The 22,701-nt window shown below is 40.1% G+C and overlaps 1 protein-coding gene across 4 annotated transcripts in view; it reads left to right on the forward strand.

The window, feature by feature from the left end:
- Positions 1-6,349: 6,349 nt before the first annotated feature.
- CNTN4 (contactin 4) overlaps positions 6,350-22,701 on the forward strand; it is a 907,777-nt gene continuing 891,425 nt past the window's right edge. For 2 of the 4 annotated variants that reach the window (XM_047849690.1, XM_047849689.1), the window contains exon 1: positions 6,351-6,601. The gene's annotated coding sequence lies outside the window, so the exon portion shown is untranslated. Of the gene's footprint in view, positions 6,602-12,359; positions 12,424-22,701 lie in introns of those variants that run through there. The other 2 variants (XM_047849694.1, XM_047849691.1) reach the window with 2 other exon arrangements.

A 22,701-nucleotide genomic window follows, 5' to 3' on the forward strand; every position in this document is an offset into this window, starting at 1 on the left:
CCCAGGTGACCCACATACCCCAAACTTATTAAATCAGAATATCTTGGGGGTGAATTAGCTATCTATGTAACAAATTTCAACAAAACATAGGATCTTAAACTAATAAACACTAATTGTTCTATTATTTTTATTTGTATTAATTATTTTTCTCTGCCATCTAGGTACCTTTCAGTGGGAGTGTTTCTGGCTGAGGGTTTCTCATGAAGTCAAAGTCAAGCTGTTGGCCAGTGGTTCATTATTTTAAGATTTCACAGGGACTGGATCATCTGCTTCCAAAGTCACTTACACAACCATTGGTAAGACTCAGTAGGTCCACCTCTAAACTTATTCCAATGAATTCTGGCAGGTCTTAGTTATTTGCCATGTGGGGTTTTCCATAGACTGACTGATTTTCTTCACCATGTGGAAGCCGGCAATCTGGGAGAGTGAGCGCACTCAAGATAGAAGCCACAGTCTTTGTGTAACCTAATGTTGAAAGTGACATCCATCATTTAAAATTTTTTTTTCAACGTTTATTTATTTTTGGGACAGAGAGAGACAGAGCATGAACGGGGGAGGGGCAGAGAGAGAGGGAGACACAGAATCGGAATCAGGCTCCAGGCTCTGAGCCATCAGCCCCAGAGCCTGACGCGGGGCTCGAACTCACGGACCGCGAGATCGTGACCTGGCTGAAGTCGGACGCTTAACCGACTGCGCCACCCAGGCGCCCCAGTGACATCCATCATTTTAATGAATCAATAATACTGAATCAGTAAGTCTAGCCAACAGTTAAAAGAAAAGGAATTAAATAAGGACATGAATACTAGAAAGCCTGGATTGGTGGGGAGTATCTTGTAACAATTCCTAACATGGGCTGGACCCTTAAACCTGAATTGTTAACAATGTTTATTTTTTTAATTGTTAACAATATTTGTAAAGGATTCATATACAAATCATTTATTTCCTAAATAGTTTTAATAGAACAAAAAAAGTTGATAGGTAGAATCTGACTGATTAATTTTAGCCCATGGATTGGCTTCCTCTGCATCTAGCCTTCTGCATGGATAATTGCCAGTCTTAATGTTATCTAAGATTACATTGTTTGGGGGTCAAGACCAGAAATCCAGTTTTCTCAGTTCCTAAAAAGATACACTTTTCAGTTCATTGAGCTTCATCTTTGTTTCTCCTTAGTTTTGGAAATTATTCTACTTTGTGAACAACTACATGAATTATAATGTTGAACAATAACAAAAATACCAAAATCCACTTTGGAATCAACACAATGTGGCTGTAGTCTGTAAAAACAGATAAGTCCTATGTGATTGTAATATAAAACTTTTTTGAGGAAGCTGGCAGAAGACAGTCTTTGATAGTACAAAATACACCTTTTTCCTCAGAATAATGGGTTCCTAAAACAAATGAGTGTAAATTGAGTATCTGTAAACTGAATCACATACTGTATGAACTAATGTGGCTAGCCATTGAAAAGGGATTTTTCATAGTTATCTTCATTATTCACAGATTCCATATTTGCATATGTAAAATTTATTTGCCCTGCCTACTTGCCAAAATTCATTTGTAAACCCCAAGTCAATATTTGTGACACTTTTGCGTCATTTGTGGACACAGAATAGTGAAAAATTCCAGTTGCCAACTTTCCCCATTGAAGTCTACAAGTCTACAGGGATAAAAACAAGTGGTGCTTTATACCTGAAGATGATGCTGTGCCTTCCTTCCTGTTTTATCTCTCCTATTATAAAGCGGTGTCTTTTTGGCAGTTCATCTGCTGCCACATTTTTCAAAATTTTTGTGCTTTTTATGGTTATCTTGCTATTTGAAGTGGCCCAAAGAATAATGCTGAAGTGCTGTCTCATGTTCTTAAAGGCAGGAAGGCCATGTGCTGTGCCTTACGGAGAAAATGCATGTGCTGGGTAAGCTTTGTTTAGGCATTGAGTATGCTGCTGGCTGTGAGTTCAATGTTAATGAATCAACAATACATATTAAATAGGGTGTGTAAGCAGAAGCACACATAAAACAAGGTTTGTGTATTGATTGTGAAAGGTTTGTGAAAAATCTTATCACCAGAGGGTCCCAGGAACCTATTTCTCCTAGGAGCAATGGTTTTAGTAGTTACTAATTCATTGTTCGCAGAAAGTTTATAGAACATAACTACCACACACAACGAAAATCAACTACCTACTTTTGCAAAGTAAGGACGTCTGGAACTTCTATTTTTGCGTTTGTATGTAAAGAATCTAATAAAATCTGGAAAAAGTGTGGAGGGGAGCACAGCTGATTCCTAATTTCACTTCATTATGCTTAAATTCAGTGGGAGTCTCACAGCCATGTTTATAAAGGTGTTTTGGCTGGGGTGTCAGGCTTCTAGTTTACTTTAGCTCTGTCAGTGTGTGTCACAACCTGCTATGGCAATTAATGATGCTTTTGTGTGCTAATTATCATTATCCCACTATGCGGCCATTATTATTCTGATGCCCTTAGTTTGAAGCTCAGGCATCAGTCACCTAAAACAATTGCATAGAAGGAAGCTTGGGAAGACTGGTCTCAAAGTCCTTATCTGAGCTCTGTTTTATTATATCTGTTACATAAAGCTCTTTGTGACACAGTTCTTTAAAAAATACTGTTTTAGGGGCGCCTGGGTGGCGCAGTCGGTTAAGCGTCCGACTTCAGCCAGGTCACGATCTCGCGGTCCGTGAGTTCGAGCCCCACGTCAGGCTCTGGGCTGATGGCTCAGAGCCTGGAGCCTGTTTCCGATTCTGTGTCTCCCTCTCTCTCTGCCCCTCCCCCGTTCATGCTCTCTCTCTCTCTCTGTCCCAAAAATAAATAAACGTTGAAAAAAAAATTAAAAAAAAAATACTGTTTTAGCCACTTGATTAGAGTGAATTTGAAGGTAGGTTTTATTATTTTTTTTTAATTTTTTTTTCAACGTTTATTTATTTTGGGGACAGAGAGAGACAGAGCATGAACGGGGGAGGGGCAGAGAGAGAGGGAGACACAGAATCGGAAACAGGCTCCAGGCTCTGAGCCATCAGCCCAGAGCCCGACACGGGGCTCGAACTCACGGACCGCGAGATCGTGACCTGGCTGAAGTCGGACGCTTAACCGACTGCGCCACCCAGGCGCCCCTGAAGGTAGGTTTTAAAATGGGGATAGGATAGAAGTGGTGCTTTATACCCGAAGATCTATCTAATCACCAAATACATTAAAATAAACAAAATGACAAAACTAAGGTGCATATTATCTGAGTGAGGCACCCCTGTCATTGGATGACATTATTCAACTCATTTAGAACAAAGAGGGTGCTGTTTTTGAGTTTGTTTATATCCTACTGGATACAAAGTGTAAGAAGAAAATTGAATCAAATTAGATTGGTCAGAAGAGACATAATTCTTTCCCTGTGATGCTCTTTCTCCTTCCTCCTCCTATATTAAAGCCACAACTACTCCCCACCCCCCCCCTCACCCCCCACTCCCCTGGATGTAGGGGGAAGGAATAACAAGAGCAGACAGGGAGATATCCTATCTGGAGTTTTTAGAACTGTTGCATGCTGACTCTAACCTGATGATGTATTCTGCCCATGTCTCCAAAAAGTCAAAAGCATTTTCAGCGTTGATTTCCCTTAAGAATTATCACACTTTGTTCACATTGGTTTAATGAGTGTAGGAGGTGACCTTGTGTCCACATAGATAGTGCTATATTAAAAGACCTGGAAGTAAAACCTCACATGTGTGTAAGTAATTATTTTAGGCGGTGTGATGGGTGGAGTTATTGCAGTTCTTTGCTTACATGCTACCTAGGCTACTGGGGCAGGAGACATTTTTCACTGCATTATAATGATGATTATTTGCAAATTACATGAGCACCAATAATTCATTCATGCACTGATACAGATAGAGCAGGGGATTCAGTGCAGTGGTATTGAACTTGTTGCTGGCAGCATTAATTGATTCGTTTGGAACATTTCCCCCCACAGAATCCCAATGACAGCTTCCCTGAGCAAGAAACTGACACACAGCCAGGGCCCCAGATATGCAGGGACACACGTGTGAGGATGTCGTCTTATCTCCTGGCAGGGGCTGGTTCTCCTAAGAAACTCTCCAATCCTGGGAGCTTCAGTGAGAGGCTTTCTATCTTGGTAGAGGTGTCAGTCTTTCCTGTGGGATTGAAAAAAGGGACTGAGTTATTTGTTGTATTTTAAACTAGCCACTGTTCTTCTCAGGGAAATGTTGGGGATATGGCTTTTCTCTGAAAATGTTGGGGATGTGCTGATAAAGATTAGCATTTGATCTGTGTGGCCCTATTGATGAAAAGAAAAAAAAAAATGCCTCTCATAATGTTTAACTGACATCCCCTCAACACGACCCAAATCTGTCTCTCCTGATACATAATGCCTGTCTTTCCAACTGCATGGTAAACAGTAGAGCAGATATTAAGTTTTGGTCATTTTTAGTTTCCCAGAACCTACTAGAATACAATGTGTTGCTTATAATAGATATAGAAGAAGGGTTAAAGGAAAGAATGAAAACAAAACTATTTGAATTTGAAATTTGGAAACACCATTAAGAGACTTTGCCCTAAATCTTAATAAAACTTTGAAAATTGCTTCAATTTGTAGTCTCTGGGAGACTGTAACAGCCTACTTTATTCTTTTCTCATTGAAATTTTATTTCAAGTTTAAAGCATCACTCTTTTTTCTGAACATGTTAAGACTCTGCATGTATATATAGGAATATTTTCCGGAGAATTCTGGCCCGGCATTTTTTTTTGTCACATATATTTTTACTGAAAATCATATGTGTAATTTTAAGTGACTAGGTGCAGAAAAACAATCAACCTAAAAGTCATTACATTATAAGTCATGGTTCTGGCAGGAACACAAAAGCCTTTAGAGTGAGTAAAACAATTCATCTTAACTAGTTATTTACCATGGAAAATTCTTGCATTACCAACATTCCGGTATTGCAAAAGTGCCTGCATTGGAGAAACGCACCACATGGATGTGGGGAAGGGGACTTACAATATCTATCCAAATTTAAGCAATCAAGAAATCTGGGGAACAGTAACAAAAACTCTTTAGCGTTAATCTCAGAAACAAGGAAAACCGAGGAATTTCAAGTGGTGAACACTTTGATCGCAAGAATAACACACCACCAATTCTGAATTTGCCCACTGCCTGAGCAGGAATGAAAAAAAAAAAAAAATCAAAACCATAAAACACAAAACTGTGTGACCAAGGTAGCTGCATGTATTTGTAGGAGTTGGTTGCTTACTCCAGTAGTTTAAAAATAGTTTTCCAGTTAACATCTTTTCCACATAATGGAGATGTCAGTGTAGGTTTACATGATTGTGTAAACGGTCAGAAGCTGTTTATGTAGCTCTGAACTGCTGAACGACGCACAAGACTGGGGTTCAGCAAAGCCCTTGGGGTTTTTTCCCTTCGGAGGAACCCGGGTTTCTCTTGGGGTTGCTGGAAATGCATGCCAATGAGTTTGACCCGACTGGCGTTCCTCTGCCTGTCAGACTCACTTTGCACAAAGTTGGTGAGGGGCTTGGACATTGTTACTCTGAGGTTTTGAGCTGGGGGTGAAGAGAGCCATTTCTGCGAGAAAATACTACAACATTCTGTAGAAATTTCGGGGTAACGTCATTGTCCAAAGCACATGCTTTTGAATAAACAAAGCTTTCAGTACTTCCCCCCTCCAGCCCCACACACCGCAAATTGATCCTTGTACTTACTTCATCGCAACTGTTCTCTCCCCTTCACGCCCCCCCCCCCCCCCCCGCCCGCTTGAAAGCACACTGTATGAGACTACAGGTCGGTAACACAGCCTGTCTGGCCAATGCCCTCTGCCTAAGGACAAGTAGGTAAAACCTTCCAAATGCCCTCTCTTCCGGCTTCTCAAGTTCAGCGTTGTCCCCCCCACCTCATTCTCCACCCCACCCCCCCGGATTCGCCGATTCTCAGCCCCAAAGCAGAAGTGTTTGTTTCCCTGGCTAGAGCGCCTTAAAAGATTCCACGAATTCCCGGTCTGCGGGAGGCCCGAGGTTTGTGTACCGCGCAGGTCGCGCCTCCTTGTGCCCCTATACTAGGGTAGCCAAGGAAGGAGGCATCGCGGCTGTTATTCCCCATCGCTCAGCAGGACATCCTTCACACTCCTGCACCGGAACCGGGTTAATTGTCTTCAGGTGTTTCGAGTTCAGGTGAGGCGCCCTTTCGCGGATTTGCGCGCAGGGGCTGGGAGTCTCGTCTCCCGGCCAGGGGCGGGCAGGTGCTGCTGCACCCGGGCTCGCGCCTCCTCGGGCCGCGCGCTGCGCATGCTCAGCCCGGCTGCGCGCCGGCTCCCCCCGCCCCCCAGCGTCTCTCCTCTTCTCCACGCGTCTCCGCCTCCTCGAGGCTGGGGAGCCGGCTGCCTGAACTCCGCCGCGCCAGGTTTTTGGAGGCGCCGCGAGCGCTGGGAGGGAGCGGAGCGCGGCACCAGACTGAGCACCGGGTTCAACATCAGGATTGGTCGCAAGTAGGAAGCTTCGCCACTACAGCGGGACCCTCGGGCTGTGCCCGCGTCGCGCCGGAGGCTGTAGTGGGCGCCGCTCTCAGGTGCTGAGGGTAAGTGAGGCGCGAGCAGGCAGGGTCCGTTCCAGCCTGGGCGCCTGCTGCCCCGGGGCTTTCCGGCTCGCGGATTTTGGGGAAAGGGCATGGTTCTCGGAGGCTGCCGAGTGTAGAGGGGCTCCCTGGGGCTCCCACTCCTGCAGGGCTGGGCAGGGGCTGAGGGCCGTACTGCCCTGAGCCCGGCAGCCCTGCGGGCGGGGCGCAGCCGGAACTGAGCGCCCTGAAGCCGGGAGTAGGCAGGGCACCGACGGCGCCACCTTCACCCCACGGCGACCCTTTTTAGTCAGAAAATAAGTTTGTTGCTCTGCCGGGCAGCTAGAGAACAAGTAGCCTAGACCACATAATGCTTGGGGAATCGTTAGAATCCGCTCCTTCAACTGGTTCAGGCTGTTGCCCCTTCTCCGTGCGCCCTCGCTCCCGGCGCGCGGTTCTTGGCGAGAGTTTCCTTCCGATGTTGATACTCCGGGCTCCGATTGCCCGGCTGTGCAGCCCATGGTAGAGAAAGGCGAACTTGGGCTGTTATTTGAGGCGATTTAGGACTCAGGGGAACAGGGGGTCGGTAGCCGTGGTGGAGGGAGCCCTGGCGAAACAGACATGGACTTTGGAGGCGCCCACTCTGTGCCAGGCTCTGTCTGAGCGCGGGGGGTATAGCGGCGAATCACTCCGTCCGGGTCCCCGCTCTTGTGACACGTTACGTGGTATACCCAGGCTCTGCCCAGGGAGCTTGTCGGGGTGGCGTGAAAATTTCCACCAATTTCAGGGGGATTTGCAGTTTCTTTGCAATGGCAAAGACTACCGCCTCGTCTGCTCCTTCGACCCAGACGTCCACGAGATGTGCGCCGGGCACCCCACGGACACCAACCCGCACTCTGCTTCTGGAACGGAGCAGAGGGCTCAAAACCTGTGTGCATTTTCTCTTTGTGCTTCGTGTATACATTGTTACTTACTAAAGGTGTGGAGTTGGGGGTAAGAGGACGCGAGCCAGTCAAGGAGTCTGATGCATGGGAACATTCTTGCAGCACAGCGGATCCCCAGCAAGGAGGCAGCTTCGCGCAAAGCGAAGCTAAGGAGGTTGGTTGCTGCTGGCTGGGGTCTCCAGATTTGCAGCGAAAAGGCTTGCGGAGGTAGTGTAGGGCGAATCAGTGTGACTGATTACTCTGGGTGGGTGGTCTGCGTGGAGGTGGGGTGGTGGATCTTGGGGTGCGTTGGAGGTTTGTTTGCAAGGAGGAGCTCCTGGAAGGAAAGCTCCTGGAACTTTTTTCTAGTTTTCCTGCTGAAATCAACGTAGGGGCGGGGACATGTTTGTCGGAATAACTGTCTTTTGATTGCACGGGAAGAGTGCAGTTTCTTGTGATGGGAGCTTGATATTTTAAGGAATAATTCCATGTAATTGATTTGTTTAGTTACTCAGAGGAATAATTTGGAATGTGCTCTTATTTTTGTATTTTGAGATCTACGGTTTATGTCCTTTAAGGAGTGGGGCAGATTTGCAGCAGGCAGGTCCACGCAGAAGCATTTACATTCGGGCTGATGAGCAAGTTTGTTCTGACTCTGCCCAAGTGAGTGAAAAAGAACACTGTGTCAAGGAGACAGACACCTCGAGGTGCTTTTTGTGGCATTCATGAGAAAAGTCACGTTTCTCCCATAACTTTATTCTTGCTCTCTTTGCCTTGATTTCATTCAAGACTTAGGTGACTGTCCACAATGCAGGGTGGGAATGTTAGGTTGCCAAGGATAAAAAAAAAATTGCTTGGGAATATTGTTTTCGCCACCTTATAAAATGCTACTGATTTTTGTTTGTTTAAACCAACTTCAACTGCTCTGGATTGATGAGAAGGAATGGTAATGGTAAACCTCATTATTTTTCAGTGTGGATTCTGCCAGGTTGGAGGTGACCTGCATTGAGAAACTGACCTTTTTAAATTAGGGGGTAAGACTAATCAGGGAAAAGACCTGCTGTTTAAGGGTGCAGGTCAGATGCATGAAAATTTCAGCAGAGGCAGATTTTCTATTTTGCAGTCTTTATGAAAACAGCTTTTAGTTCCTTTAACTTGGGGGACTTTGTCTCCTTGAGTCAGCCTAGCACCTCTTTCTCTACTCATTTCATATTGGTGGGACATTAAGAGTGAATAGAGAGCAAGCCTTTTAACATTGGCTTTTATATCATCCACTGATTTTACCTAGTTCACTTTCTTTTTTTCTTTTTTTTTTTTATTCAGAAGTAGGTTTTCTAATTATTTTCCCTGTAAGCACTAAATCTTTTGGCTGGAATTTTTCTTCTGAAAGGTACACAGGACATCTGTTACTTGAGTTTATTTCTTAAAAATAAAGGTAACCTGAGTGATTATACTTTTCAGAAGAAAACTCCTTTATAGTTCCAAATAATGCCAAGTTTGATAATTGTTTTAACTTGTCGGATTCTTCTTGATTATACTCAGAGACATTGACATCATGTACTTTAGCTTTAATCTTGATTTTTATTTAAAGAATTTAATCGTTTGTGAAAACATGTTTTTATATGATTTTGATTGAATTAGTTTATTTGGTAAGCAGGGAGATGTCTGTACGCACAGATGTGGAAAGTTTTCTTGTTTTCATTTTCTGTAACACAGTATCTTAAATCTGAGGGGGGAGACCAGATTTATTACCTAGACTTACTGGTCTTTATTTTTTATTATATACTATCAGAAGAAAATTTGACCATACTCACTAAAATTTATTTCTAAGTTATACACATATACTGTTATATTCATAAAATATTTATATTATAAAATGTGTATAAAAAAGCTAAAGGATAAATAAGGCAAAAATTATGAGACAGAAGTTCTAATATTTTTATGTACTCCAGTGAATACAGCCCACTTTGGAAATCACGGATAGTTTGGGAGTTTTTACCTTTTCTTATCTCTGGCTTTGCCATTCACCATCTTTGATACAGTAGCCAGTTGGAAAACTGCTAGAAATCTGTGTCTCCTGTAACAGATGGGTTAAGAGCATTGTTTCCTGGTCATGAACACATGTGGATGGAATGAGGCAGAAGCGATGAATGTAATAGAGGGGTCATCCTGGATCTCCCAAATGGGATATACAGATGAAAAAAAAAGTTTAAAGAATGAAGTTCCAGTGGTTAAAAAAGTGAGGAAATCAGTAAGAGTGAGAAAAAGAAAGACATTTTCCATGTTGCAGTATTGTGTGGAGGGTGGAAAGATCAAAAACCTTGGAGATTAACCTGGATGTGGCCCTACCACTTATTACATTCATGATATTGGACAGGATAGTTCCATAACTTCTTGGAGTTTTCGTTTCCTTAGCTATAAACTTTGATAACATTTATTTCGAGCCATCATGATAGGGATTAAACCTGAGAGTATAGGTATGGAGCTTAGGTTGGGGAGGTTAACAGCTGTAACAAATGAATCAGAAGAGTGTACTTCCTCCAATATGACATACTGTCATTCCTGTTAAGTCCCCAACTGGATGATCTTGGCAGCATTCCTCCAAGACTTCTGTCATCTTCAGCAGGGTCACTTCAGCCTTGGAAGGAGAAAGACTTTGAGAATGTTAATTGCTCAGACCTGCAGGTCTCCATATAACTTTTTTTTTTTCAACATTTTATTTTATTTTTGGGACAGAGAGAGACAGAGCATGAACGGGGGAGGGTCAGAGAGAGAGGGAGACACAGAATCGGAAACAAGCTCCAGGCTCTGAGCCATCAGCCCAGAGCCTGACGCGGGGCTCGAACTCACGGACCGCGAGATGGTGACCTGGCTGAAGTCGGACGCCTAACCGACTGCGCCACCCAGGCGCCCCTCCATATAACTTTTGCTTTCATTCCATTGGCCAGAACTCAGTTGTATGTGGGTGGATCTTACTATAAGAGAGGCTGGGCAGTGTGGTACAGCTGGGTTTCCAGGAAGGAGAAGAAATGGTTGGGGGAACAGCCAGCACTTCTGACACTCTATCACTATATGTGACATTTCCTCCACGTTCAGTAAATGTTACTTCCTTTTCCTTCCCCAACCCTGGTTTTCCTGGCGGAAAAGCCAGGACAGTTATAAGGAAAAAGATAATAGAAGCAGTTAAAACATGCATAGTACTTATTATTTTTGAGATATTTTTCTAAGCTCTTTGCCCTGCTAGATCGGTATTATTATTGTTTCTGTTGTATATATAAGGAAAACTTGGTTTAGAGAAATTCAGTCATTTGCTCAACATAGCCAGTAAGTGGGCCCAGCTGGGATTTGAACCAGTTCTTTGGCTCTAGAGTTGATTTTCTTAACAGCTTCATTACACTTCTTGTTTATTCTTGCCTTAATACTTTTCTTGTTGTAGCCATTGGACTACTGTTTTCTTTTTGTGTATATAAAAAAGCTGGAGGGAAATTAAAAATCCTAAAGAAGAAAAAAGATGATCTCTAATCTAACATTTAATGGAGTATAATTAGATATGATATAGCTTTATCTTGAATACCTACTTGGGTCAGGTATTTAAAGTAAGACTCTCTATGACTAGGCTTCTTCATTTATAATTAATTTTCAGGATATATGCCCTGAATTATAACCTTTTTCTTAAACTTTCATTGTGGGAATCCTTGACTACCGTTTTTATGCTGCAGTATGTAAAGATAAATTCTTGTTAACTTCTTAGCCTAAGCACATATTCCTTCTGGCAATTTCACAAGTAGAATATTCTCCCCTCATCTTCCTTTTGACCAAAAGCATTGTTCTTCATCAACATCCCCAAATTCCAAGAAAGAAAATTCTTCCCTTGTTTTCTCAGCTTTGCAAAACTTTTTGAGTATTTACTGCATGACTAAAGGGACTTTTACTTGTAATCCTAGTGTCCTGTAAAAGAAAATGATCCCTTTGTTCTCCTCCTGTTATGGTGTCCCAGTTATATTAGACAATTTGCCTCTTCTCACCTTTCTTGTGTATTTGTCCTTTGCAAAAATACCTCTTACAGTTTTGTTTCCAAATAGCCACAGTAGAAATGTGAGTTGGTTAATACTGAGAGTGTATTTTTTGCCAAGACCATTCATTTTCCAATATTTGGAGTCATTTTTTCCTTCTTGTTCAGTATGTATTTGTGGCATCTTCCCAATTAATTAATGACTCGTGTTCTCATCATGTAGGTGAACAGATATACTTGGATGCTTCTCAGTCACCTCTTTCTCAAAAGACCATGTTCATTTCCTTCTCATTTTCCCTGAACCTTTTGTTCTAAGAAATGTGCTTTATTCTTTTTTAAATTTACCTTGCATCCAAACTTCTTCACACCCATGCTATGTATATATATGCATATATATGTTTGTGTGTGTTGCAAGTCCCTTTTTATGATTTAATGGGGTAGAAGGACAGAAAGGTTTAAACTTGCTTATTATAAAGTTTTCAGAGTCCCAGTGAGTGAGGTCCCACAGGGCCTAGTGAAAAGTGTAACAGGTAAAGTCTAAATTTTTAGTGACTTAAAATACTTTCTACTTCTTGCTCATGTGGCATAGTTCAGTACTTAAGTCCTGATAAAGTGGCTTTCCATTGGGTCATTCGAGGAATCAAGTTCTTTATCCTCTTCCTGGCTTCGTCCTCCTAAGTCCCCTGAGTCCATATTCAGGCAAGGAGTGAAGAGAGAAATGTCCTGGCAAGTTTCATAGGATGTTTTTATTCACCCATACTGGGAGTGGTTATCATGACTTTTGCTAACGCTGCATTGAGCAGAACTTTTTACTTGGCCATTCCTCCCTGCAAGGAAAGCTAAGAAATGGAGTCACACTGAATGCCCAGAAAAAGTGGTATGGAGAATAACTAGCAGATTTTCAACAAATGGTGAGTCACAGATTTCTAATAAATAAATGTAAGATTACTAGCCAATTCTCTATTTCTCTCACTTTAGGTATGGAGAAAGCAGTGTGTGTGTGTGTGTGTGTGTGTGTGTGTGTGTGTGTGTGTGTGTTATTTGCCTGATAAGTATCTATTCCTTTTCTTCCTTTTTAAAAATGTTTGTTTATTTGTTTTGAGTGGGGGGAGAGAGAGAATCTGGCAGTTCAGCGTCCGATGCGGTTGAAACTCATGAACCGTGAGATCATGACCTGAGCCAAGGTTGGATGCTTAACTGACTGAGCCACCCAGGTGCCCCTCTTTACTTCCTCTTAATGTTGGCCTTTGTTACTATCCCATTCCTTTGTTTTAAGACTTTGGTTTTTAAGAGCAGTTTCAGATTTATGACAAAATTTACAGGGCTGTACAGAGATTCCTCATATGCTCCTGCTCCCAGACATTATCAACATCACTCACCAGAATGGTACATTTTTTACCCAACGTGAACCTAAATTGAAACACAATAATCACCCTAAGTTCATAGTTTACCTTAGGATTCACTGTTGGTGTTGTACTTCTATGAGTTTGGACACATAAATGTATGATGACATATTATCCATCATTATAATATCATACAGAGTATTTTCACTGCCCTAAAAGGTCTCTGTGCTCTGCCTGTTCGCATCTCCTGCTCTCTCATTTTTAGTGCTTAAGGATATTCCATCACTGGGTTCTATCCCATACTTAGTGCATATGGTCTGGGCGAAACTCTCTTGCCTACTGAAGGATTGAAACATGCCCTTCTACTTAAGAAAGAGCATTAGTTCTCCCTATCCACAATAATGGTTGCCAGAAAGGGCCTAGTGCACTGTGAGAATGACTGTAGAAAGGCGAGATCTTTTGCTGCTTATAATAAGTCACTTGGCATTCCCCTACCAAGGCATATATATTCATCGCTAAATCATAAAGTGAAAGCTCTTATTTCTTTAAAGTCTATCTCCGTAGAACTGTGAAGGGAAGTGGAAGTTAAAACCGCATCCTCATGCTTAATTTCTTTTTATAAGATTTATCCTGTTCCTTCCTAGATGATGTTCTCCTTTCCATTTGCACTTCCCTGTTTCCCCCTTTCAGATCTGCAGTCTAGGTGCCCACCCTAGAGCCTGCCAGTTGATTTTTTTGCATGTGTTTGTTTACATTGCCTTTGTGTCTGGTCTACTCTTGCCATCTTTCTCCAGGGTGTTTATTACAGTTTGTGTAATGCTCAACTCAGTTGTCACTCTGTTTAGCCTCTTTCAATACTATTAAGGCATAAAAAATGATTGCCTTTTTCTGTACAGACTCCTATTTTATTTTTTTTCCATGCCACTGATAAGACACCTATCATGAAAGTAACCACCCCTCCTGGTTTTCCCAAGACTGAAGGGTCCTAGGATGCAGGAAGTTCAGTGTTAAAACCTGTCAATTCCTGGGCAAATTGGGACAAATTCAGTGTCCTACATATTACATTGTAGTGTTATCTTGCTTGTCACTCAGTACCATGAGAGTTCCTGGAGACAGTGGATAAGGGCTTGGACTTTGGAGTCACACAGATTTCTTACCAGTCCTAAATCCATTTTGTGTAAAATGTTTATTTATATGAGACATAGAGAAAACTACACGCAAGAGAGATAGAGCATGAGTAGGGGATGGGCAGAGAGAGGGGGGGGAGAGAGAGAAGTCCAAGCAGGATTCTCGGTTGTCAGTGCAAGAGTCCCAGGTGGGGCTCAGACTCAGAACTGTGTGATCAGGACCTGAACTGAAATCAAGGGTCAGATGCCTGACCTACTGAGCCACCCAGGCGTCCCAGTCTTAAATCCATTTTGTACTCTGTGTAATTGTGTGTCATAGCAGGTTATCTACCTTTTCTAGATTTCAGGTTCATCAGCTGTATAATGGGATGATACGGATTTTGCAATTTTCAGATACTTAAAAGATATAATAAATTAAAATCACTTGTTTATTGATGGACAAATACTGTTTGGATAGTACCTAAAGGCACAGGAATTTTATGAATACTATATGTAATACTACATGCAAAGTACTTTTAGTTTAGTGCCTAAATCCTAGTAAGCTTCCAATAAACATATTTCGATTCATTAATGCTATTCATATTTTGATATCACATGCCTAAAACATGGTAGACATCAAAAATATAATTAAGCTCAGAAAATACATGTTCATGGAGCATTAATGATATTACCAGGAATTTATAATAACTAGAGCAAACAAGTCCATGAGAGTAATTAGGAGATATTTGAGAAAGCAGGAATTGGCTGTGAGATTGGTTCTTTTTTAGACAAGGTTTGCATTTTCTGGCTTATTTAAAGCCAGAGTCAGCAGTTTTCATGTTTTGGAAAGAGAAACTATTTTCCATATTTGGACAAGGTCAGTTTCAGCTCATAGCAGTTAAAATAAGTATTTATCACTATTAACTAAATAAAAGTGATGTATTTCTGGGAAGGGAGTTTGGTTCATGAGAAAATGAGGGTTAGGAGAGCAGAAGCCCTGCTGATTCCATAATGGTCTGGAGGTTTAAAAAAAATGCATACAGAAGTCTCCTTTGTTCATACCGTGTAAGATATCCTCTCCACCTTTGACTGGAACTTTTGTGTGTGAAAATTTGTACTTTGCACATTTGTCCTAATGGAGACCTTGATAATTCATATTGCCTGTACCTTTTAGATTTGTCATGGAAATTTCCAGTGAGGACAGGTGTTATAATTGTGCTTATGCTGAGATCGGTCCAGTTTGGGGAAGAACAGTGAGCAAAAAATGACGTGACTCAAATCCCTAAATATGTATTCTGAGGCATGATTCTAGGCACATTTCCATCATTTTGAATTGTACAGATTTGTATTATTACCTATATTATTATTGCTCTTCAATTATCAAATATAAATATGAGTGGGTTTTTTTTTTTTTGCCTTCATTATTAACTCATTTGATTAGCTGTTAGCCAGCTATTGATTCTAGGCTTTGCACAAATTAGCAAATTAATGACAAGTCCAAGGACTATTTTTTTACTGTATTTAATTAGATGAATGACATCCTTAAAAATAAAATGTTTACTCACGTCACATTTCCAATTCCTGGTAAAAATTATAATATAAACATGGTTGTCTAAAATTCTTGGAACTAATTATAAATAGAGGTTTGTCTTTAGTAATAGTTTTTTTTAAATGGGAATCTGTGTAAAAATAGTACTTCACCCTTTAAATACGTGGCTAAGTTTGATTTACTTCTTGATGACAGAGGATCCCCATGATGAACATAGGATAGTAGTCTAGACTAGAGCGTGCATGGGCCTTTGATTCAGACAGACCTAGATTTGTTCTGCCACTTGCCAGCTGTGTGATCTTGAACATGTTCTTAACCCTTCCCATGGCATTTTTTAAAATCTGTGAAGTTGAATGTGCCTACCTTACAGAGATTCTGTGAACATTAAATGATAATTAAGACAAGTACAGTGTTGATGGCATATTCTAAGCACTAAGTGAATTTTCCTTATACTATAATCTTTGCAGTTTATAGAGAACATAGTACATGTAGTTGCTTTATATATTTGTTGAAATAAATAATGTTATACTGGTCTGTGTCCATAGGATCACATCAAGTGCAGCCGAGATACGGGTACCTACCTTGAGTGATCTCTGTCTGCTTTCTGATGCCTTTAAGAGGGTCATATTTAATTCCTTGCTTTGATGAATTAGCCATTTGTTGGCTGTTTCTTACTGTTTGTGAACTAGAAAATAAGAGATATACAAGCCATTTAAACTATATGTAATAATTTGAGTAGATTCTGAATGAGGCTCTGAAGGGACCTTTTCTTTTTTTCTCCTCACTACCCACCTCCCCACCCCACATCCACCGAACAGACTTTTTTTTTTTTGAGTGAGAGAGTAATACAGATGTTTTACATTTTCTGTTTTCTCAGTTTCACCTTTTCCTAGATCCTGACTGAGGAACTGAGAGGTAAAGTGTTAATGCAGTATAGTAGAAATAGAAAATTAACTGCTTTGATAAATTGTGACATGTGTTTGTGATACACTTTGCACCAGAATCACATTTGTGAAGATTCCTGTGTTACAGGTGTGAAATATTGACTGTCTTACCTGCAGTACAATAAAATTTGTTCAAAAGTCTGTACTCATTGTCTTTACAAAGACATTCCCTTTTATCTTCTTCAGCACTTTTCCAGGTCTCATTCACCAGGTAGTAGATTCTTACCTAAAATTACTAGTATTTCCTCTCCATTTTCTTGTTTGAACTGAACAGTCAGAGTTCGAGACACTGCAACAATTCTAGATATGATTAAGATGGTGGTAATGTCTGTATACGCACTGTATAAAATAGATTATCATGGATTCATAGTTCCAATAACTCTGCTCACTTCTTTTATTAGTAGCAGTTCACCAGCATATTGTCATTTGTATTCTATGCAATAACTGAAATGAAGTTTTAAATGTTACTGTGGCTCAGGGGCGCCTGGGTGGCTCAGTCGGTTGAGTGTCCGACTTCGGCCCAGGTCATGATCTCACATCCATGAGTTCGAGCCCTGCGTCGGGCTCTGTGCTGACAGTGCAGAGCCTGGAGCCTGTTTGAGATTCTTTGTCTCCCTCTCTCTCTGTGACCCTCTCCCATTCATGCTCTGTCTGTCTCTGTCTCAAAAATAAATAAACGTTAAAAAAAATTTTTTTTTAATGTTACTGTGGCTCAGAGCCACAGTCTTCTGTTGTTCTGAATTCATAAACTTTTACAAATTTTAGTAGTTTTCTTTAAAGTAGCATCTTAGAGTCGCCGGGGTGGCTCAGTCAGTTGAGCATCTGACTTTAGCTCAGGTCATGATCTCACGGTCTGTGAGTTCGAACCCCGTGTCGGGCTCTGTGCTGACAGTTCAGAGCCTGGAGCCCGTTTCGGATTCTGTGTCTCCTTCTCTCTCTGCCCCTCCCCTGCTCATGCTCTGTCTCAGTCTCAAAAATAAACGTTAAAAAAAATTTAAAAACATTAAAAAAAATAAAGTAGCATCTTAATTCATTGTGTTAAGGTTAACCCTTTTTTTTTTTAAAGATTTTGTTTTAAATTGATTTCAATGTTTATTCATTTTTTGAGAAACTGCAAGAGTGGGGAAGGGGTAGAGAGAGAGGGAGACACAGAATCTAAAGCAGGCTCCAGGCTCTGAACTGATAGCACAGAGGCTGAGGGCGGGGCTCGAACCCACAAACTGTGAGATTGTGACCTGAGCTCAAGTTGGACGCTTAACCCACCGAGCCACCCAGGTACCCCTAAAAGATTATATTTTTATGTGATCCCTGTACCCCACTGTGAAGCTTGAACTCTCAACCCCAAGGTCAGTAGTCGCATGCTCCACCAAATGAGCCAGGCAGGAGCCCCTATTAAAGTTAATTCCTTAAGAAAAGGAACATAATACAATGCATATCCCAAATGCTGAATTCCATGTTTTAGGTTAGGATTCAGTCTACTATTTTATGTGATGTAAAAGAGAGGCTATAGGTAGATTTGGTGGTTCAGATTGCTTTGATGATTCAAATTCTGGCTCTACCACTATTATATATGTAGTATTAGCCTGACTTATATACCCACTCCTAGCTTTATTTTCCCATCTGTATGATGGGGGTATTGTTGCAAGGTTGTGAGACTAAAATTAGTTATTCATATATACACATAGCCTAGTGCCAGGCACATAATTAGATCATCCCTTAAAATGCTGAGTTTCTTATTATGATCCTGTTGTTTTCATGCCTTTATTTGATAGGACTCCTATGTTGATGAAACATGTGAAAGTTATGATTTATGCACTTTAAATGTCATTCTTTTAAAATACCTAATAAAGTGATTTATGTTTGTTCCTGTGTCTTTATCCATGGATATAGCTCTCTTGGCTGTGTAAAAGAGGAAGGCAACATCTCTATAGGATGTTGTTTTATAGTTGACTATTATAAGGAGCCACTGTATCGGAATTGAGATATGATTAGCACTATTTGAGATTTCACTTTGGAAAAATGGTTTTGGCTGTGGTCAAGAGTCTTGTTTATTAAAAAGAATGAATTACTGAATAGGTTCTCATTTGTATTCTTTTTATTTCAGCTATAGCCCATCTTGCCATGTTGCAAAAGGATATGCTGACATGTGACAGAGTAGAAATATAAAAATGTTTCAAGTTGCTTTCAGTCAAATATGATTGAAAATTTTCAAAAGATTTACACAGTTTTTTATTTGTAATAGTGACATTACTGAGAAATGAATTTCAGTGTCTTCTGGAGAGCAGCAGCCTCTTTATGAGTGCTTTGCATTTCAAAACTTAGCAAATGTAACATAATGACTGGTGTATTATTAATATGCCTAAAACTAAGGAGTTTTACATATTTGAAGAGAAGTGAGTTAGTGTTACTTCCTATTTGTATAACCATTAAGGAATGAAACATTAAGGTTTGTCTACTTCCTCCTTATATATATACACATATGTTTACTATGTAGTTTATGGGATTCAAATAATACTTTTATATAGTTTTGTTTATAATTGATCTTTTAATCTTACTAGATTTCTTAATTTTATGATTCTTTCTGTATTTCTAACGCATACAATAAGAACTTGTTTACTGGTTTCCATTGTGATATACATTGTCCCCCTACTATCTACTAAGTTGATTCACATTAGAATCTTAATTCACTGACAGATTTCCATCCATTACTTATACCTTATAGAATCTAAGTTGTGGCTTTGTTGTGGAAATTAGCCTGACTGCAGGTTTAATCATTAATGTCCTGGTACTCTCTGTCATTAGATTATTTCCCGAATGCATTGTGTACTACACCTCTGATTCTTCAGAGGACCAGACCAAGTATTTGTGAGAGTCCTAAAGGATACACTTTGAATGGAAAGGATGGTAGAAATCCTGCCATTTCTGTCTTCTTAGGCTTTTAGGTGTTAGAAAGCACTATAGAAACATATTTACACTGATGGATTACACTATCCCCAATTACTAAAATTACCTGGCTGAGTAAGTTAAGGGGGTATAGGGACGGTTTCTCTTATGTCTGAAAATAATATAATGAATTGTCCATCAATTATTTCATTTTGCTATTGATCCTTGATGTTTTGTACTCTATATCTCATTGACTAAGAACATCCATTCTATCAGGGCTTATGTATATAGTCTATAGTTTAGAAAAGAATATCATTCATAGAGGAAGTTTGCGCAAAACCTTCATGCTATTGTAGTCAGTAGATGGCATTTCCTGGGAACTTGTGTGAAAAATACAGGACTTTGGCTGCCATTCAGGCTTATATTCAGGATCTTCATTTTTTCAGGTGATTTGTATTCACATTAAAGATTGATAGATATTGACTTATATCATATTCTTAACTAAAGTGACTAGTTACCTGATACTACGCCTAAGTGTCAAGTGTATACTCAGCGTACTTAATTATATGTTAAGAACCCAGTACTACAGGATTAAAGATAGGTACAGTAAAGTTTGGTCAAAGGATGGTCAGAATCTATTAGGGTGGATACTACATACACAAACACACACACACACACACACACACACACACACATACTTTTTTAGAAATTCAGATAGAATATGGCCAACATGAATGGAGTAGAAAATGCTTTGGAAATCATTGTACGGAAGCTTTTTCATTTCTTGGGAATATGTTCTCATCATGTTCTTTTTGAAGCCCTTATTGGTGGAGTCTCTCAAGCCATTCTTGCTTATGATGAGTTTAGCAACCTTGAGAACAATAGCTACCATTTTACCCATCATTGTAATTAGCCTTTAGCGAATTTTTACACAGCCACTTCTAAGGATAGATTTCTGGTGTAAGCACGCATGCGTATGTGTGTGAAAAGACATGTCACTTGTGTTTTCAAAAAGTTCTTTGTTTAGTATGAAAACTCAAATTACAATGTGGTGTGGGATATTATGATAGCACTTGTGTAGAGATTATGGGGAAGAATTCATAATTGAGATAAAGTGGAAAGATGGACAATATTTGAATGTTGGGTTTGGAAAGAACACTTAAAGAGGGTGTAGTGTATACAGTGTTATGGGTCATGAGAGAAAATGACAGAGAATGACAAAGAGAATGACAAAGAGCTGGGTATGAGTGAACCTTAGAGATGTGGGAGCATGGCACAGAGTCTTAGCATTATACAGTTTCATAGACTAGAATGAGAATGATGCGCCATGGGTTGGGCAGAGAACAAGTTGTGATTGTCATTTGTGAATCATAGAATTGTACGAACTAGCATCTGTAACCTGTGAGATAATTTGGAGAATAAGAGAAAATTGGACCATATTCTGTAGACCATAGACCGTCATGAAGTATTTTAAAGTGTCAGGATGACATCAGATTGTTAAATTTGAAAGTCTAACTGAATTTTGTGTGAGATATGAATAATGTATTTGGGGTAGTATGTAGAGTGGTATCCATAAGTTGTCTAGGCTTTTAGATGTATCCCTGACCTATGATTAGTTCTAATTTCCTATGCTAGTTCATGTTAATTATGTAGGATAACAGTAAACTGAGTATAAAACTGCATTTTCACTTTATTTATATGAAATATGTATACTTGTTTAATGTATTTTATTTCATATTTAAATTCACTATGCATAGGGATTAGTAAGTGAATGGGGCTTAAATTAGAAAACTCAGAAAATGAGCAAACAACAAAGGTTCTTATGCATGTAATGAAAAAAATGCATCTCACAAGGTAAATAAGTGATTTTATATTGCAGTATGAAAACAATTGTCTTATGGATGTAGGTTACCAAGTGGGCAATTTCAGTTAAGTATAAGATATTCTTTTCTTAAATACATTTTATTTGAAATATCAGAGGTTTACATAGCAAGGTGTCCAGTGCCCATCTGCTATCCATCATATTTTCTGGCTTCATTTCATATCTCTCTCCTGTGACTGAGGTGCATTCCTTTGCATTTGCTGTCCTAAGATATTGTTGAAGGGAAATTAACACTGCTTGACAACATTTCTAATAAGTATTCATACTGTAGTGGACATATTTTTCTTTTAATTCACAGGAACAAGTCCACCTTCTCAACAGCAAAATTGCTTCCACTATTTTTGGTCTTGTTGGTTGATAAATCCCAAGTCCACTTCTATCTAGGAAGTGGTTGGGGAAGTTTTTCTGGTGACTTTCTCAGGTAGGCCCTTCCTCTGCCTCAGTGTACCAAATGTGCAGGCATGTGACCTGCACCTCTGAATGCTCAAATTATCAGCATCTGTCTCCTCATGTGGAATCTTGAGCTCAGTGATGTAGGCTGAAGAAATACGAGGGTTTATATATATATATATATATTTTTTTTTACTTTGTTATTGTCCTGGCCTAACTGTCCAGTGGTATCTGCTCCTGGGGATTTTTGGGGCTGCTTGATTCCCTATTTCTTTCTTCTGTCCTGTGATCTGCACAGATGCTTTTTATAAGGTCCCCTTTTTCTTAGGCTTTCAGAGTTGGTTATTCTTGCTTGCTACCAAAGAAATGTAAAGAAGTTATTCTGGTATGTGCATATGTTTGGAGATACTTTTTATGTGCCGCCTGCCTTATAATGTTACCCCTTATCTTTCTGTTGGGAACTTGTACACCACAGACACATAGGTTACCTTTTCAAGATGCATCATTTACTAGTTTGAGGCCTTTCTAGGAATTGGAAAAGTCATTCCCTTCACCAGCCTATGACATTTTCCACAGTTTACAATTGAGTACTCTCATCCCAGGGTTCTGTAGAGTAGGGAAAGATGGCTGGAAATTTGGCATGCAAGTCTTTCTGCCTTCCTTTTTTCAGGTTTGGATAAGTGATATTATCCAAAAAGAGTTCTAACATTTCATGCAATTACAGACACTATGTTGATTCTTCATAAGCCTGTGTCTTTTATGAGTAATTCATGTAACATCATAATTCATAACATCAGCAGCCGCAAGTTTCCACCTTGGCATCTCTGATGCTAATAAGTCTTTTCTACATAGGTCTTTCTGGAGGCTCTGTTATCTAGTAAGGAGCTAAAGCTTAGCTTTTGGGGCTTAGCCTGCAAACTTGCTACCTCCAAATATAGGAGTCTTGGTGTTACTATCCTTAGACCTAATATTTCTCCAGGGTGCCTTCTATTAGCCTGAAAATAAAAGTCTCTGATGTAGCTCAGATCCGGCATTGTTAATTGAGTTGCACCCCGGGCCCAATGATCTTCTAATACTTTTTGATATATAGCC

This window comes from Prionailurus viverrinus, chromosome A2, assembly GCF_022837055.1.
Source record: "Prionailurus viverrinus isolate Anna chromosome A2, UM_Priviv_1.0, whole genome shotgun sequence".
NCBI classification, from domain to species: domain Eukaryota; kingdom Metazoa; phylum Chordata; class Mammalia; order Carnivora; family Felidae; genus Prionailurus; species Prionailurus viverrinus.